The sequence below is a fragment of the Sinohyriopsis cumingii genome, unplaced genomic scaffold, assembly GCF_028554795.1.
Source record: "Sinohyriopsis cumingii isolate HCF-2022 unplaced genomic scaffold, ASM2855479v2 utg003732l, whole genome shotgun sequence".
Classification (NCBI taxonomy): domain Eukaryota; kingdom Metazoa; phylum Mollusca; class Bivalvia; order Unionida; family Unionidae; genus Sinohyriopsis; species Sinohyriopsis cumingii.
This window is the reverse complement of record NW_028316578.1, coordinates 85,827-103,653: the sequence shown is the minus strand read 5'-3', so window position 1 is coordinate 103,653 and position 17,827 is coordinate 85,827. Positions and strand designations below refer to the sequence as shown.

Here is a 17,827-nt window from a genome sequence, read left to right as displayed (position 1 = left end):
TTATGTTTTGTATGCCAACGCCACAACTTAAAGTCTTCCATCAGGAGATGGGGTTTCTCACACAGAATGTCCCTCGTTTGATAGATGCCCCGTGAATCCAAAATCAAAAGCAATTATTTTGTCATTGAGGATGTATTAAACTGCATGCCATAGCATTCATAGAACTGTATGCCTGAGAATGTGCAGAAATGCATTTCTGTCTATCGAAACAAAAGCACACCTGATGTTTCTATCCAGAACTCAAACCTGAGTAAATCATAAAATAGGGAGTTGCAAAATTAATGCTAAAACAGTTCTCTGGCAATCAAGAAGTCTAGTAAAAGTAATGCCACCAATGTCTTTCATCAGTACATTTTGGAATTAGAGCTACAATGAAATGATTTTGCAATATTATCAGCCTATTACAAACCCAGTTTGAAGTGAGACAGAAATGTGACTCGGATTGAATCTTGAAAAGGTAAATAAAAGTCAGACGGAAACTTGCCGAAAACATGGAAGTCAGACGATATTTTTGAATAGTAAATGGAAATCAGACGAAGTCTTGGTAAAGTATGTTTAGGTAGATTTCTGAACACAAGGGAATTCGACTGCTGTATTCCGAATTCAATACCAAGGTATTGTTATATTTATCCGAAAAGTCACAAACGGGTCTAGAACTGGACTATGCCAAGCGAAGTTCGGACAAGTGGCACATTGTTTCAGATTGTTCAAGACAGACTGAGCGTGTTGCCGAGCGGATTTATTTTAATCGAAACACTTTGGCGCAGAAACACTATCCATATTTTAAAGATACAAATGATTTCCTGGAAAAAACTGACCAAACTTACAGCCTCTTAAAACTGTATACTTGGAGAAAGAAAAGTGTGCAACGGCCATAAATTACCATTTTTGTACGTTAGGTGTATTGAGGATAGTTTCCTCGTTTGGACCCATGTGGAGGAAAAATAGTTTCCTGACTGGATAAAACAACCAACATTCATCAATTAAAATTAAAACGAAAAAGAAATGGAATAAGGAGTAGATTTCCTAAATTTGACATTATACAACAGAATAAACTTGCAAACGGGAATAATCGGGACATTAGGATATATTTAAAGGAGATTCATCAATTGTTACGTTAAATACCTTTCCTGTAAGGCATGGGTTCAGGAGCATTGTTAATTCCAAACACATATTTCCCACACGATTTTGCAACATCAACAAGATTTAATGACGCTTGTTCGATGTATTTCGAGAAATAAGTTGAAAAATCAAGCAAGTGGTTAAACAGAGACCTGAAGTTTTAAGAAGAATAAATATTCTCAACAAAACAAAACTAACAATTTCGTTTTTTGTTAGTTATATTCGACGTTCTTAGTTTTTCTCCTTTATATTCCATACAACTTTACAAAACAAAAAATAACAATTACGATCTATGTTGGTTTCAGTCCACGTTCTTTTTTTCTTTTACATTCCTTAAAAGCTTGCAAAACAAATGTAACAAGTACGTTCTTTGTTGGTTAAAGTCGATCTTCTTTTTTTCTTTCTTACATTCTTTACAAGCTTACAAATTAAAACTAACAATTATGTTCTTTTTTGGTTTCAATCGACGTTCCGCATCTGCAAGATGACTTATTGTTGTTACAGCTCTGTGAAGATAACAATTCCAAAATGTTGCACCGTATAATTGTAAATATAACTTTATCAAGCATATTTATTCTTAATAGGGTTGTCAACTTTTGAAAGCTGAGGCTGATTGAAGTCCTGAAGATTGATCTCTGAAAGGTAAAGAAATGCAAGACAGGTTGATCATCTAGCCATCTACAACTACAAATATAACTTCCCAACATATGTCACATACACAACGAGAAAACACCGATATTATTTTCACCGAAAGCATAACTTAGGAAGAAAATTATAATATATTCAATTGAATTCGAATCGCAATTATGCGACTATTTATTTCAATTGAAACCTTTAAAGGGAGGAAATCACTGGCCGCACATGGTGTCTGAAGCCATACACTGCATTATACTCCTCATCAAGAGCAGAAGACTTCTTCCAGGACATGGTGATTATCACAATTTTTGCACGATCAGTTGCGTTCAAAACATTTAAAAGAACGGAAACATGGTACTTATTGGAAATGTAACACGTGCAGTTACATACAAAGCCAGTGAATGAACAGGAGCCGTGGTGATGCATAGTTATAGCAGAAACAGTTGCATTTGAAAATCCGAGAAACAGAATAAACTCTCTAGCCGAAGATGTTACCTACTTATGATATTGATCAAGTGGTAGTCAGTATTTATCACCTTCAGACACACACAATAAGAGAACGGGAGTAAAATGAAATTTGTTGATTTTGAAATAAGGACAGACCAAGTTTCATGAAAATGTCTTACAATTTTAGAGCGAACTAACTGAAGACATTTTATTCTTAATTCTTACTGATTATATGGACAGACATACATTCGCAGAGTAAATGTGAATTTTTTTGAACATCAAAGTTTTCCTAATTTGACTTACTTGTTCATCTTTGAACTGCAACGATAAAACACTTAATTGACCATATGCCTTTTGTATGGTTTCGCTTTCTAATGAACCGAACACTTGATTGAAAATTCAGGCGTGAATATGCTTTGGCGCATCATCTTAAATTAGTATCATATACTTTCTTTAAAACATAATCTGGACACTAGAATAGTTTTAAAGGAGATTCATCAATTGTTACGTAAAATACTTTTCCAATAAGTCGTACGTTCAGGAGCATTGTCAAATTCCCAATACATATCTCCCACACGATTTGTAACAATCAACAACATTTAATGACGTTTGCTTGTTGCTTTTCGTGAAATAGGTTAGAAAATCAAGAAAGTGGGTAAACTGAGACTTGATGTTTTAAGAAGAATAAAGATTCTCAACAAGAAAAATCACAACCTACCAATTACGTTCTTTGCTGATGCCCGGTCGAGTCATACCAAAGACTTACAAAATGCTACTAACAGCTGCCTCGCTTCACGCTCAGCATTAAGAGGTTAGTGTTAGGACTGGTCCGCCTGGTGTCAGGATAATATGACTGGGTTGGACATCATGCTACATGTCTGCGGCATGATGCCCCAGTACTAGACATAACTATAATCTGTCGCACTGCGGACATCGTAGCGATATGACTGATAGATTATTAAAGCTACGTTAAAAATCCAAATCACACACACACACACGCAGACGCACACATGTTCTTTGCTGGTTTTAATCGACGTTCTTATTTTTTCTTCTTTCCATTCCTTACAACCTTACACAACAAAAGATAACAATTACGTTATTTGTTAGTTTCAATCGATGTTCAGCATATGAATCAAAGTTTGCAAGAGAATATTTGTGTGAATATTTGTGTGATTTGCAACAACAATTTCCTGATGCGTTTCAAAGTTACACTTTGAATAGAGCTTACAAAGGAAATGAAAATATAAGGAGCATTTTGGGCGAGATCCAGTCTTCCGAGTATCGACAAGCCTGGTTTTTAAAAGTGTAAATCGAATGGTAGTAAGTGGTGAATGTTTCTAATTAATTCAGACCTAGCAATTAACATTAAAACAAAATCAAAATTGTAAAGTTAAAAATATAGTTCATATGATGCGTAAACCATGTTTTATGTGATGTATTGTTTAAACTGTATAAAGAGAATGCAGAGGAAACCAAAAGGCATTTAATTTATTTACTTTTAATGAACATTCTGCGGGACCATTATGGTACATAGATTCATTCGCATCTATCTGTCTGTCTCTATGTATAACTGTATGTCTGCTTCAATCTCAATCCATTGTAAACCTGTCTGCCTGTTTGTCTGCCTATATGTCTATTGTATTGCCTGTTCAAGTATTTTGATTCTCTTGATGGGTATCTTCCTTCGTTGGAATGATGAAATATATATCTATATATCAATCTATCGATTGACCGATAGCTTTATTCCGTCTATATATCTTGATGGGCATGCTCCTTTTTGAGAATGAGTACATTTCATACACAACTAGTAAAGTTTCAAAATCTTAGTCTTTCGTCATCATTAAACTATTCAATTTGCTTCAGAACAAGAAGACAGAATAACTTCAAATTACTTTTGTTTTTACATTCATCGCCAGGCTTTCTTCTCCAGTTACTTGTCGACATTATGTCCAAATAATGAAGATAATGACCCAAATATAAGTCCTTCCTCCAAGGACAAAAAAAAACTGTCGCAAATGACCAAAGGAAAAACTGATTTTAATGAATTTTAATCATTATTGCATAGGATAAGAAGGAACTTAGTGTCACTATAAAGTGTTTTTTATTTCTCTTAGTTTTCTCTGACGATGGTGTTTTCTGACATATGTAATTGTGGTTAAGATTAGTCTTTCTTGTATACATAAACTGGTTCTCTAAATTCAAGAATGAAACTATGCAATCAAAACTGGCAGAAGTTAAATAATTATTAGCATACATTTTGATAAGGATGTCTAAAACAAACTTTTTCTGTATGGGTGTGGAGGTTAACTTTGTTCAGAGGAAGATAAGAGTGCAATGAAAAACTATGCTAATCCACTGGTCCATACAGTAGTTATATTTGTTCAAGAATTTCAGTACATCCTCTGAAGCTGAAGTCGTAAATGGGGTTCTGGGAAGTTAACTTCCAATTAATTGTACTTGACTAACTATATGAAAACCTATTTCAAGTTTTGGAGAAATGACAATTCACCAGCGTTTCCGAAATGAATCCGTCAAAAGTATTGCATTTACACGAATAATTGAAAATGAAATATTTCACTCATGGCTGTCCCGAGAGATTGCTTCAACCATTTACCAGGATACTACAAAATGAGTATTAACTTTCATTTCCAAAATGGTGGGCTCGTCCGGGATTTGAACCCGGGACCTCTCGCACCCAAAGCGAGAATCATACCCCTAGACCAACGAGCCTCACATGGGAAATAATCGTGCCATTATCCGCCTTTATATTTGTCCTGCATACGAGCCGCTACCTTATCGACAGCTTGATATCAGTGCGCTGCTGTTACTCAGATCCTTGCACATGAAAAGATTATATCATAGATGAAACGTACATATTTCATTTCCTTGTGTACATTTCATGCACAAATAGTATTGTTTCGAAATATCAGTCTTTTGATATCATTTACTATTCAGTTTGCTTCAAAGCTAATCTCCCAAATCTATGAGATATACACATATAAGTCCTTCTTCCAAGGAGAAAATACTGTCGCAAATGACCCATGATCAAACTAAATTTAATGAATTTTAATAATCTTTGCATCATTTAAGACCAGATGATAGGAAGGAACTTAATGTTCCTATAAAGTGTTTTCTTTTTCTCTCTTAGTTTTCTCTGAAGAGGGTGTTTTGTAATATATGTAATTTATGGATGACATTATTCATTGTTGTATACACAGACTGGTTCTCTAAATTCAAGACCGAAACTATGCAATCAAGCTGATTGTTGTTGTGGGTAACACATGAAAAGTAATTAGTTGACTTTGTTTAGACTAACATGCTTTAAGATAAAGTCGATTTCCGATGACGAAGACATATTTAGAATTAAAATGATATTTTATTTGCATGCTTCTAAATGAAATCCAACTCATTTGAATTTTACTGTTGATAATAATCAAGAGTTTCAGATCTACATAATATTAATTGCTGCCGATAGACCCTTGGACAATTCGTTGATCAAACAGCATTCTCCATTCGCCGGCGTCCCCGTTTGACACTTGGATTATGCATAAAGATGAATGCATGCTGATGTATGTCGATGGAAGCCAAATTTGCCATTCTAGTCGACGGTCATTCCATGAATTTGACAGTTGATTTTCACAACAACAAAAAAGATAATTCCAGTAGGCGGATTAGGCAAGGTTCGTTTTAGGTTCTCTCTAAGCAGCACATTCATCTTTCGTTAAAGATATGATAGGAAATCTGTACAAATATTATGAATTCGTCCATCAATATTTTGCTTAAAAACCAATTCCGGATAGACTTTGTTCTATTTACAACCTCCTTGAAAACGAATACCGTTTTCTACTAAAATGCATCTTGTGGATAGATGTGAGATGAAATTCAAGCAGACAAGACCTTTGAAGAGACTAGCAAGTGAGAAATCATGTGGCTGTCTCCAATTTAGAAAGTGCTTCAATCCAAGTAATCTACGCCGTTTCAGAATCAAATAAAGAGATGTGTTGTGTCGGTTTATTCTAACAGCATGCATTGTAACCCCATAGGCAGTCAATCAACAAATCAACGCCTACTGAATTAGATGACACAGACATGTAAATGACATTAGGCAGTTAAGGTAAAGACACGGTGGGGAGATAGGCCCTTACGAAGCAAGGGAATAATGTGCATCGGTGGTTCAGTGGTAGAATGCTCGCCTGCCACGCGGGCGGCCCGTGTTCGATTCCCGGCCTATGCAAATTTTTTTTATATAGTTTTAGAATGTTTGCATAATCCAATATTTGTAATAACTCTTTTTGCCCTAGTCTAATTTTCGCTCACTTTTGTGTTTTATGCCAACTCCACAACTGAAATCGGAACAGTCCTTGAATCAGAAGCTTGGATGTCTCACACTGAGTGTCCCTCGCTTCCCGGAAAAAAACATGGATGTTGGTGCAAAACAGCTTTCCATTACAGTGGGACAGATCCTTATCTTGTCTATAAGGAGTTTCTAATTGGAACTGTAGGAAGAGCGTAATAACCTTCATTTTTCAGTCAGAGGTTAATCTTTAAATCCGGATGACGATGCCTATCGCCCTTAATTATTTTAACACAAGAACATTTCAGTGTACTGAACGTGTTATTATCATTTACTTTATGACACTAGAATACTCTTTTAGAGATGTCTTCAATTTATTTCAACATTTATGTCTGTCTGTAAACCTCGTTTCACGTTTGACCTTCTCCAGCCAACTTTGACTCGAATTTCATTGAACTGATTTCAAATCCAGACTGAAAGGAATGACACTAAGTTCCCATTCACAATGTTTTTGTGTTATTTACAGATTACTGTATCAAACGATCATTGACCTCTCTCTCTCCCTCTCTCTCTCTCCCTCTCTCTCCCTCGCACTCTCTCTCTCTCTCTCTCTCTCGTTCGTTATCACACAAGAGTTCAAAGTTTATGCCTGCACAATGTCATATGTAGGAAAGTCATCATTGGAGATGTAAATGTTTAGATGATCAACCTGTCATGGGTTTCATTACATTTCAGAGGACAACAAATAGAACTATAATCAGCCTGCAATTTCAAAACTCTACAACGTCATTAAGAATAAATGTACGACATACTGTTATATCTACAATTACACCGTTTGAAAGATAAACTATATCCTCATGCGCAAACATGCACGCACGCAAACATACATATATGTGTAAACAACATACAATCATTTTTTTTTAAAAGGCAAACTGTTATCTATACTGTATTTCTACTGTGTGATTGAAGTTTCTCCTTAATTGCGGGTAGGAGATTGGGCCTATCTGAATAATGTCTTTTTTATCAATAACATATTGAAGGCTTATTGTGTATATGGTTGTAGATTATAAAGTAAGATTATTAATTTTGTATGAAAACATCTTTATTTGGATTTGAGCTCAGATCATTAGTTTTTCCTCAGGAAATCCTGGTGTACCAGATATTTGGCATGTTCTTTACTAAACCTTTAGTATTATACATGATCTTGCTGCCAGCGTTGAATATTATAGTAAACGAAACAAATATATTTGCAGTAGATGCATTAGGCAAAGTTGATTGCAGGTTTTATCTAAGCAATACACCAAACTTTAGGATAGGAAAACTGTACCAATAGTGCGAATTGCGTCCATTAATGTCTTGCTTACAAACTAATTCAGGAGGGATTTTATTTGATTCACAACCTCCTTAGAAATGAACACCATTTCTCTACTTGCATGTGTCTTGTAGAAAGATCTAAGAGCCATATATATACAGACGCTGGCGGCCTTCATTTGATTGCAAGTCGATGAAAGGGTACTTTTACGTTCAGAATGTGTGCATGGTCCTAAATTGTACTAGCGTTTCTCGCTGTAACCTAATTGTCGCTCACTTATGTTTTGTATGCCAACGCCACAACTTAAAGTCTTCCATCAGGAGATGGGGTTTCTCACACAGAATGTCCCTCGTTTGATAGATGCCCCGTGAATCCAAAATCAAAAGCAATTATTTTGTCATTGAGGATGTATTAAACTGCATGCCATAGCATTCATAGAACTGTATGCCTGAGAATGTGCAGAAATGCATTTCTGTCTATCGAAACAAAAGCACACCTGATGTTTCTATCCAGAACTCAAACCTGAGTAAATCATAAAATAGGGAGTTGCAAAATTAATGCTAAAACAGTTCTCTGGCAATCAAGAAGTCTAGTAAAAGTAATGCCACCAATGTCTTTCATCAGTACATTTTGGAATTAGAGCTACAATGAAATGATTTTGCAATATTATCAGCCTATTACAAACCCAGTTTGAAGTGAGACAGAAATGTGACTCGGATTGAATCTTGAAAAGGTAAATAAAAGTCAGACGGAAACTTGCCGAAAACATGGAAGTCAGACGATATTTTTGAATAGTAAATGGAAATCAGACGAAGTCTTGGTAAAGTATGTTTAGGTAGATTTCTGAACACAAGGGAATTCGACTGCTGTATTCCGAATTCAATACCAAGGTATTGTTATATTTATCCGAAAAGTCACAAACGGGTCTAGAACTGGACTATGCCAAGCGAAGTTCGGACAAGTGGCACATTGTTTCAGATTGTTCAAGACAGACTGAGCGTGTTGCCGAGCGGATTTATTTTAATCGAAACACTTTGGCGCAGAAACACTATCCATATTTTAAAGATACAAATGATTTCCTGGAAAAAAATGACCAAACTTACAGCCTCTTAAAACTGTATACTTGGAGAAAGAAAAGTGTGCAAAGGCCATAAATTACCATTTTTGTACGTTAGGTGTATTGAGGATAGTTTCCTCGTTTGGACCCATGTGGAGGAAAAATAGTTTCCTGACTGGATAAAACAACCAACATTCATCAATTAAAATTAAAACGAAAAAGAAATGGAATAAGGAGTAGATTTCCTAAATTTGACATTATACAACAGAATAAACTTGCAAACGGGAATAATCGGGACATTAGGATATATTTAAAGGAGATTCATCAATTGTTACGTTAAATACCTTTCCTGTAAGGCATGGGTTCAGGAGCATTGTTAATTCCAAACACATATTTCCCACACGATTTTGCAACATCAACAAGATTTAATGACGCTTGTTCGATGTATTTCGAGAAATAAGTTGAAAAATCAAGCAAGTGGTTAAACAGAGACCTGAAGTTTTAAGAAGAATAAATATTCTCAACAAAACAAAACTAACAATTTCGTTTTTTGTTAGTTATATTCGACGTTCTTAGTTTTTCTCCTTTATATTCCATACAACTTTACAAAACAAAAAATAACAATTACGATCTATGTTGGTTTCAGTCCACGTTCTTTTTTTCTTTTACATTCCTTAAAAGCTTGCAAAACAAATGTAACAAGTACGTTCTTTGTTGGTTAAAGTCGATCTTCTTTTTTTCTTTCTTACATTCTTTACAAGCTTACAAATTAAAACTAACAATTATGTTCTTTTTTGGTTTCAATCGACGTTCCGCATCTGCAAGATGACTTATTGTTGTTACAGCTCTGTGAAGATAACAATTCCAAAATGTTGCACCGTATAATTGTAAATATAACTTTATCAAGCATATTTATTCTTAATAGGGTTGTCAACTTTTGAAAGCTGAGGCTGATTGAAGTCCTGAAGATTGATCTCTGAAAGGTAAAGAAATGCAAGACAGGTTGATCATCTAGCCATCTACAACTACAAATATAACTTCCCAACATATGTCACATACACAACGAGAAAACACCGATATTATTTTCACCGAAAGCATAACTTAGGAAGAAAATTATAATATATTCAATTGAATTCGAATCGCAATTATGCGACTATTTATTTCAATTGAAACCTTTAAAGGGAGGAAATCACTGGCCGCACATGGTGTCTGAAGCCATACACTGCATTATACTCCTCATCAAGAGCAGAAGACTTCTTCCAGGACATGGTGATTATCACAATTTTTGCACGATCAGTTGCGTTCAAAACATTTAAAAGAACGGAAACATGGTACTTATTGGAAATGTAACACGTGCAGTTACATACAAAGCCAGTGAATGAACAGGAGCCGTGGTGATGCATAGTTATAGCAGAAACAGTTGCATTTGAAAATCCGAGAAACAGAATAAACTCTCTAGCCGAAGATGTTACCTACTTATGATATTGATCAAGTGGTAGTCAGTATTTATCACCTTCAGACACACACAATAAGAGAACGGGAGTAAAATGAAATTTGTTGATTTTGAAATAAGGACAGACCAAGTTTCATGAAAATGTCTTACAATTTTAGAGCGAACTAACTGAAGACATTTTATTCTTAATTCTTACTGATTATATGGACAGACATACATTCGCAGAGTAAATGTGAATTTTTTTTGAACATCAAAGTTTTCCTAATTTGACTTACTTGTTCATCTTTGAACTGCAACGATAAAACACTTAATTGACCATATGCCTTTTGTATGGTTTCGCTTTCTAATGAACCGAACACTTGATTGAAAATTCAGGCGTGAATATGCTTTGGCGCATCATCTTAAATTAGTATCATATACTTTCTTTAAAACATAATCTGGACACTAGAATAGTTTTAAAGGAGATTCATCAATTGTTACGTAAAATACTTTTCCAATAAGTCGTACGTTCAGGAGCATTGTCAAATTCCCAATACATATCTCCCACACGATTTGTAACAATCAACAACATTTAATGACGTTTGCTTGTTGCTTTTCGTGAAATAGGTTAGAAAATCAAGAAAGTGGGTAAACTGAGACTTGATGTTTTAAGAAGAATAAAGATTCTCAACAAGAAAAATCACAACCTACCAATTACGTTCTTTGCTGATCCCCGGTCGAGTCATACCAAAGACTTACAAAATGCTACTAACAGCTGCCTCGCTTCACGCTCAGCATTAAGAGGTTAGTGTTAGGACTGGTCCGCCTGGTGTCAGGATAATATGACTGGGTTGGACATCATGCTACATGTCTGCGGCATGATGCCCCAGTACTAGACATAACTATAATCTGTCGCACTGCGGACATCGTAGCGATATGACTGATAGATTATTAAAGCTACGTTAAAAATCCAAATCACACACACACACACACACACACACGCAGACGCACACATGTTCTTTGCTGGTTTTAATCGACGTTCTTATTTTTTCTTCTTTCCATTCCTTACAACCTTACACAACAAAAGATAACAATTACGTTATTTGTTAGTTTCAATCGATGTTCAGCATATGAATCAAAGTTTGCAAGAGAATATTTGTGTGAATATTTGTGTGATTTGCAACAACAATTTCCTGATGCGTTTCAAAGTTACACTTTGAATAGAGCTTACAAAGGAAATGAAAATATAAGGAGCATTTTGGGCGAGATCCAGTCTTCCGAGTATCGACAAGCCTGGTTTTTAAAAGTGTAAATCGAATGGTAGTAAGTGGTGAATGTTTCTAATTAATTCAGACCTAGCAATTAACGTTAAAACAAAATCAAAATTGTAAAGTTAAAAATATAGTTCATATGATGCGTAAACCATGTTTTATGTGATGTATTGTTTAAACTGTATAAAGAGAATGCAGAGGAAACCAAAAGGCATTTAATTTATTTACTTTTAATGAACATTCTGCGGGACCATTATGGTACATAGATTCATTCGCATCTATCTGTCTGTCTCTATGTATAACTGTATGTCTGCTTCAATCTCAATCCATTGTAAACCTGTCTGCCTGTTTGTCTGCCTATATGTCTATTGTATTGCCTGTTCAAGTATTTTGATTCTCTTGATGGGTATCTTCCTTCGTTGGAATGATGAAATATATATCTATATATCAATCTATCGATTGACCGATAGCTTTATTCCGTCTATATATCTTGATGGGCATGCTCCTTTTTGAGAATGAGTACATTTCATACACAACTAGTAAAGTTTCAAAATCTTAGTCTTTCGTCATCATTAAACTATTCAATTTGCTTCAGAACAAGAAGACAGAATAACTTCAAATTACTTTTGTTTTTACATTCATCGCCAGGCTTTCTTCTCCAGTTACTTGTCGACATTATGTCCAAATAATGAAGATAATGACCCAAATATAAGTCCTTCCTCCAAGGACAAAAAAAAACTGTCGCAAATGACCAAAGGAAAAACTGATTTTAATGAATTTTAATCATTATTGCATAGGATAAGAAGGAACTTAGTGTCACTATAAAGTGTTTTTTATTTCTCTTAGTTTTCTCTGACGATGGTGTTTTCTGACATATGTAATTGTGGTTAAGATTAGTCTTTCTTGTATACATAAACTGGTTCTCTAAATTCAAGAATGAAACTATGCAATCAAAACTGGCAGAAGTTAAATAATTATTAGCATACATTTTGATAAGGATGTCTAAAACAAACTTTTTCTGTATGGGTGTGGAGGTTAACTTTGTTCAGAGGAAGATAAGAGTGCAATGAAAAACTATGCTAATCCACTGGTCCATACAGTAGTTATATTTGTTCAAGAATTTCAGTACATCCTCTGAAGCTGAAGTCGTAAATGGGGTTCTGGGAAGTTAACTTCCAATTAATTGTACTTGACTAACTATATGAAAACCTATTTCAAGTTTTGGAGAAATGACAATTCACCAGCGTTTCCGAAATGAATCCGTCAAAAGTATTGCATTTACACGAATAATTGAAAATGAAATATTTCACTCATGGCTGTCCCGAGAGATTGCTTCAACCATTTACCAGGATACTACAAAATGAGTATTAACTTTCATTTCCAAAATGGTGGGCTCGTCCGGGATTTGAACCCGGGACCTCTCGCACCCAAAGCGAGAATCATACCCCTAGACCAACGAGCCTCACATGGGAAATAATCGTGCCATTATCCGCCTTTATATTTGTCCTGCATAAGAGCCGCTACCTTATCGACAGCTTGATATCAGTGCGCTGCTGTTACTCAGATCCTTGCACATGAAAAGATTATATCATAGATGAAACGTACATATTTCATTTCCTTGTGTACATTTCATGCACAAATAGTATTGTTTCGAAATACCAGTCTTTTGATATCATTTACTATTCAGTTTGCTTCAAAGCTAATCTCCCAAATCTATGAGATATACACATATAAGTCCTTCTTCCAAGGAGAAAATACTGTCGCAAATGACCCATGATCAAACTAAATTTAATGAATTTTAATAATCTTTGCATCATTTAAGACCAGATGATAGGAAGGAACTTAATGTTCCTATAAAGTGTTTTCTTTTTCTCTCTTAGTTTTCTCTGAAGAGGGTGTTTTGTAATATATGTAATTTATGGATGACATTATTCATTGTTGTATACACAGACTGGTTCTCTAAATTCAAGACCGAAACTATGCAATCAAGCTGATTGTTGTTGTGGGTAACACATGAAAAGTAATTAGTTGACTTTGTTTAGACTAACATGCTTTAAGATAAAGTCGATTTCCGATGACGAAGACATATTTAGAATTAAAATGATATTTTATTTGCATGCTTCTAAATGAAATCCAACTCATTTGAATTTTACTGTTGATAATAATCAAGAGTTTCAGATCTACATAATATTAATTGCTGCCGATAGACCCTTGGACAATTCGTTGATCAAACAGCATTCTCCATTCGCCGGCGTCCCCGTTTGACACTTGGATTATGCATGAAGATGAATGCATGCTGATGTATGTCGATGGAAGCCAAATTTGCCATTCTAGTCGACGGTCATACCATGAATTTGACAGTTGATTTTCACAACAACAAAAAAGATAATTCCAGTAGGCGGATTAGGCAAGGTTCGTTTTAGGTTCTCTCTAAGCAGCACATTCATCTTTCGTTAAAGATATGATAGGAAATCTGTACAAATATTATGAATTCGTCCATCAATATTTTGCTTAAAAACCAATTCCGGATAGACTTTGTTCTATTTACAACCTCCTTGAAAACGAATACCGTTTTCTACTAAAATGCATCTTGTGGATAGATGTGAGATGAAATTCAAGCAGACAAGACCTTTGAAGAGACTAGCAAGTGAGAAATCATGTGGCTGTCTCCAATTTAGAAAGTGCTTCAATCCAAGTAATCTACGCCGTTTCAGAATCAAATAAAGAGATGTGTTGTGTCGGTTTATTCTAACAGCATGCATTGTAACCCCATAGGCAGTCAATCAACAAATCAACGCCTACTGAATTAGATGACACAGACATGTAAATGACATTAGGCAGTTAAGGTAAAGACACGGTGGGGAGATAGGCCCTTACGAAGCAAGGGAATAATGTGCATCGGTGGTTCAGTGGTAGAATGCTCGCCTGCCACGCGGGCGGCCCGGGTTCGATTCCCGGCCGATGCAAATTTTTTTTATATAGTTTTAGAATGTTTGCATAATCCAATATTTGTAATAACTCTTTTTGCCCTAGTCTAATTTTCGCTCACTTTTGTGTTTTATGCCAACTCCACAACTGAAATCGGAACAGTCCTTGAATCAGAAGCTTGGATGTCTCACACTGAGTGTCCCTCGCTTCCCGGAAAAAAACATGGATGTTGGTGCAAAACAGCTTTCCATTACAGTGGGACAGATCCTTATCTTGTCTATAAGGAGTTTCTAATTGGAACTGTAGGAAGAGCGTAATAACCTTCATTTTTCAGTCAGAGGTTAATCTTTAAATCCGGATGACGATGCCTATCGCCCTTAATTATTTTAACACAAGAACATTTCAGTGTACTGAACGTGTTATTATCATTTACTTTATGACACTAGAATACTCTTTTAGAGATGTCTTCAATTTATTTCAACATTTATGTCTGTCTGTAAACCTCGTTTCACGTTTGACCTTCTCCAGCCAACTTTGACTCGAATTTCATTGAACTGATTTCAAATCCAGACTGAAAGGAATGATACTAAGTTCCCATTCACAATGTTTTTGTGTTATTTACAGATTACTGTATCAAACGATCATTGACCTCTCTTTCTCCCTCTCTCTCTCTCCCTCTCTCTCCCTCGCACTCTCTCTCTCTCTCTCTCTCTCTCTCTCTCTCTCTCGTTCGTTATCACACAAGAGTTCAAAGTTTATGCCTGCACAATGTCATATGTAGGAAAGTCATCATTGGAGATGTAAATGTTTAGATGATCAACCAGTCATGCGTTTCATTACATTTCAGAGGACAACAAATAGAACTATAATCAGCCTGCAATTTCAAAACTCTACAACGTCATTAAGAATAAATGTACGACATACTGTTATATCTACAATTACACCGTTTGAAAGATAAACTATATCCTCATGCGCAAACATGCACGCACGCAAACATACATATATGTGTAAACAACATACAATCATTTTTTTAAAAAGGCAAACTGTTATCTATACTGTATTTCTACTGTGTGATTGAAGTTTCTCCTTAATTGCGGGTAGGAGATTGGGCCTATCTGAATAATGTCTTTTTTATCAATAACATATTGAAGGCTTATTGTGTATATGGTTGTAGATTATAAAGTAAGATTATTAATTTTGTATGAAAACATCTTTATTTGGATTTGAGCTCAGATCATTAGTTTTTCCTCAGGAAATCCTGGTGTACCAGATATTTGGCATGTTCTTTACTAAACCTTTAGTATTATACATGATCTTGCTGCCAGCGTTGAATATTATAGTAAACGAAACAAATATATTTGCAGTAGATGCATTAGGCAAAGTTGATTGCAGGTTTTATCTAAGCAATACACCAAACTTTAGGATAGGAAAACTGTACCAATAGTGCGAATTGCGTCCATTAATGTCTTGCTTACAAACTAATTCAGGAGGGATTTTATTTGATTCACAACCTCCTTAGAAATGAACACCATTTCTCTACTTGCATGTGTCTTGTAGAAAGATCTAAGAGCCATATATATACAGACGCTGGCGGCCTTCATTTGATTGCAAGTCGATGAAAGGGTACTTTTACGTTCAGAATGTGTGCATGGTCCTAAATTGTACTAGCGTTTCTCGCTGTAACCTAATTGTCGCTCACTTATGTTTTGTATGCCAACGCCACAACTTAAAGTCTTCCATCAGGAGATGGGGTTTCTCACACAGAATGTCCCTCGTTTGATAGATGCCCCGTGAATCCAAAATCAAAAGCAATTATTTTGTCATTGAGGATGTATTAAACTGCATGCCATAGCATTCATAGAACTGTATGCCTGAGAATGTGCAGAAATGCATTTCTGTCTATCGAAACAAAAGCACACCTGATGTTTCTATCCAGAACTCAAACCTGAGTAAATCATAAAATAGGGAGTTGCAAAATTAATGCTAAAACAGTTCTCTGGCAATCAAGAAGTCTAGTAAAAGTAATGCCACCAATGTCTTTCATCAGTACATTTTGGAATTAGAGCTACAATGAAATGATTTTGCAATATTATCAGCCTATTACAAACCCAGTTTGAAGTGAGACAGAAATGTGACTCGGATTGAATCTTGAAAAGGTAAATAAAAGTCAGACGGAAACTTGCCGAAAACATGGAAGTCAGACGATATTTTTGAATAGTAAATGGAAATCAGACGAAGTCTTGGTAAAGTATGTTTAGGTAGATTTCTGAACACAAGGGAATTCGACTGCTGTATTCCGAATTCAATACCAAGGTATTGTTATATTTATCCGAAAAGTCACAAACGGGTCTAGAACTGGACTATGCCAAGCGAAGTTCGGACAAGTGGCACATTGTTTCAGATTGTTCAAGACAGACTGAGCGTGTTGCCGAGCGGATTTATTTTAATCGAAACACTTTGGCGCAGAAACACTATCCATATTTTAAAGATACAAATGATTTCCTGGAAAAAACTGACCAAACTTACAGCCTCTTAAAACTGTATACTTGGAGAAAGAAAAGTGTGCAACGGCCATAAATTACCATTTTTGTACGTTAGGTGTATTGAGGATAGTTTCCTCGTTTGGACCCATGTGGAGGAAAAATAGTTTCCTGACTGGATAAAACAACCAACATTCATCAATTAAAATTAAAACGAAAAAGAAATGGAATAAGGAGTAGATTTCCTAAATTTGACATTATACAACAGAATAAACTTGCAAACGGGAATAATCGGGACATTAGGATATATTTAAAGGAGATTCATCAATTGTTACGTTAAATACCTTTCCTGTAAGGCATGGGTTCAGGAGCATTGTTAATTCCAAACACATATTTCCCACACGATTTTGCAACATCAACAAGATTTAATGACGCTTGTTCGATGTATTTCGAGAAATAAGTTGAAAAATCAAGCAAGTGGTTAAACAGAGACCTGAAGTTTTAAGAAGAATAAATATTCTCAACAAAACAAAACTAACAATTTCGTTTTTTGTTAGTTATATTCGACGTTCTTAGTTTTTCTCCTTTATATTCCATACAACTTTACAAAACAAAAAATAACAATTACGATCTATGTTGGTTTCAGTCCACGTTCTTTTTTTCTTTTACATTCCTTAAAAGCTTGCAAAACAAATGTAACAAGTACGTTCTTTGTTGGTTAAAGTCGATCTTCTTTTTTTCTTTCTTACATTCTTTACAAGCTTACAAATTAAAACTAACAATTATGTTCTTTTTTGGTTTCAATCGACGTTCCGCATCTGCAAGATGACTTATTGTTGTTACAGCTC

General features: G+C 35.3%; 4 non-coding genes across 4 annotated transcripts; 2 read left to right on the top strand and 2 right to left on the bottom strand.

The window, feature by feature from the left end:
* Positions 1-4,863: 4,863 nt before the first annotated feature.
* Positions 4,864-4,935, bottom strand: Trnap-ugg (transfer RNA proline (anticodon UGG)). The gene has a single exon. It is a non-coding gene; the product is annotated as a tRNA-Pro (tRNA).
* Positions 4,936-6,368: 1,433 nt separating this feature from the next.
* On the top strand, positions 6,369-6,439 carry Trnag-gcc (transfer RNA glycine (anticodon GCC)). The gene has a single exon. It is a non-coding gene; the product is annotated as a tRNA-Gly (tRNA).
* A 6,522-nt stretch (positions 6,440-12,961) lies between these two features.
* Positions 12,962-13,033, bottom strand: Trnap-ugg (transfer RNA proline (anticodon UGG)). The gene has a single exon. It is a non-coding gene; the product is annotated as a tRNA-Pro (tRNA).
* Positions 13,034-14,466: 1,433 nt separating this feature from the next.
* On the top strand, positions 14,467-14,537 carry Trnag-gcc (transfer RNA glycine (anticodon GCC)). The gene has a single exon. It is a non-coding gene; the product is annotated as a tRNA-Gly (tRNA).
* The last annotated feature ends 3,290 nt before the right edge of the window (positions 14,538-17,827 follow it).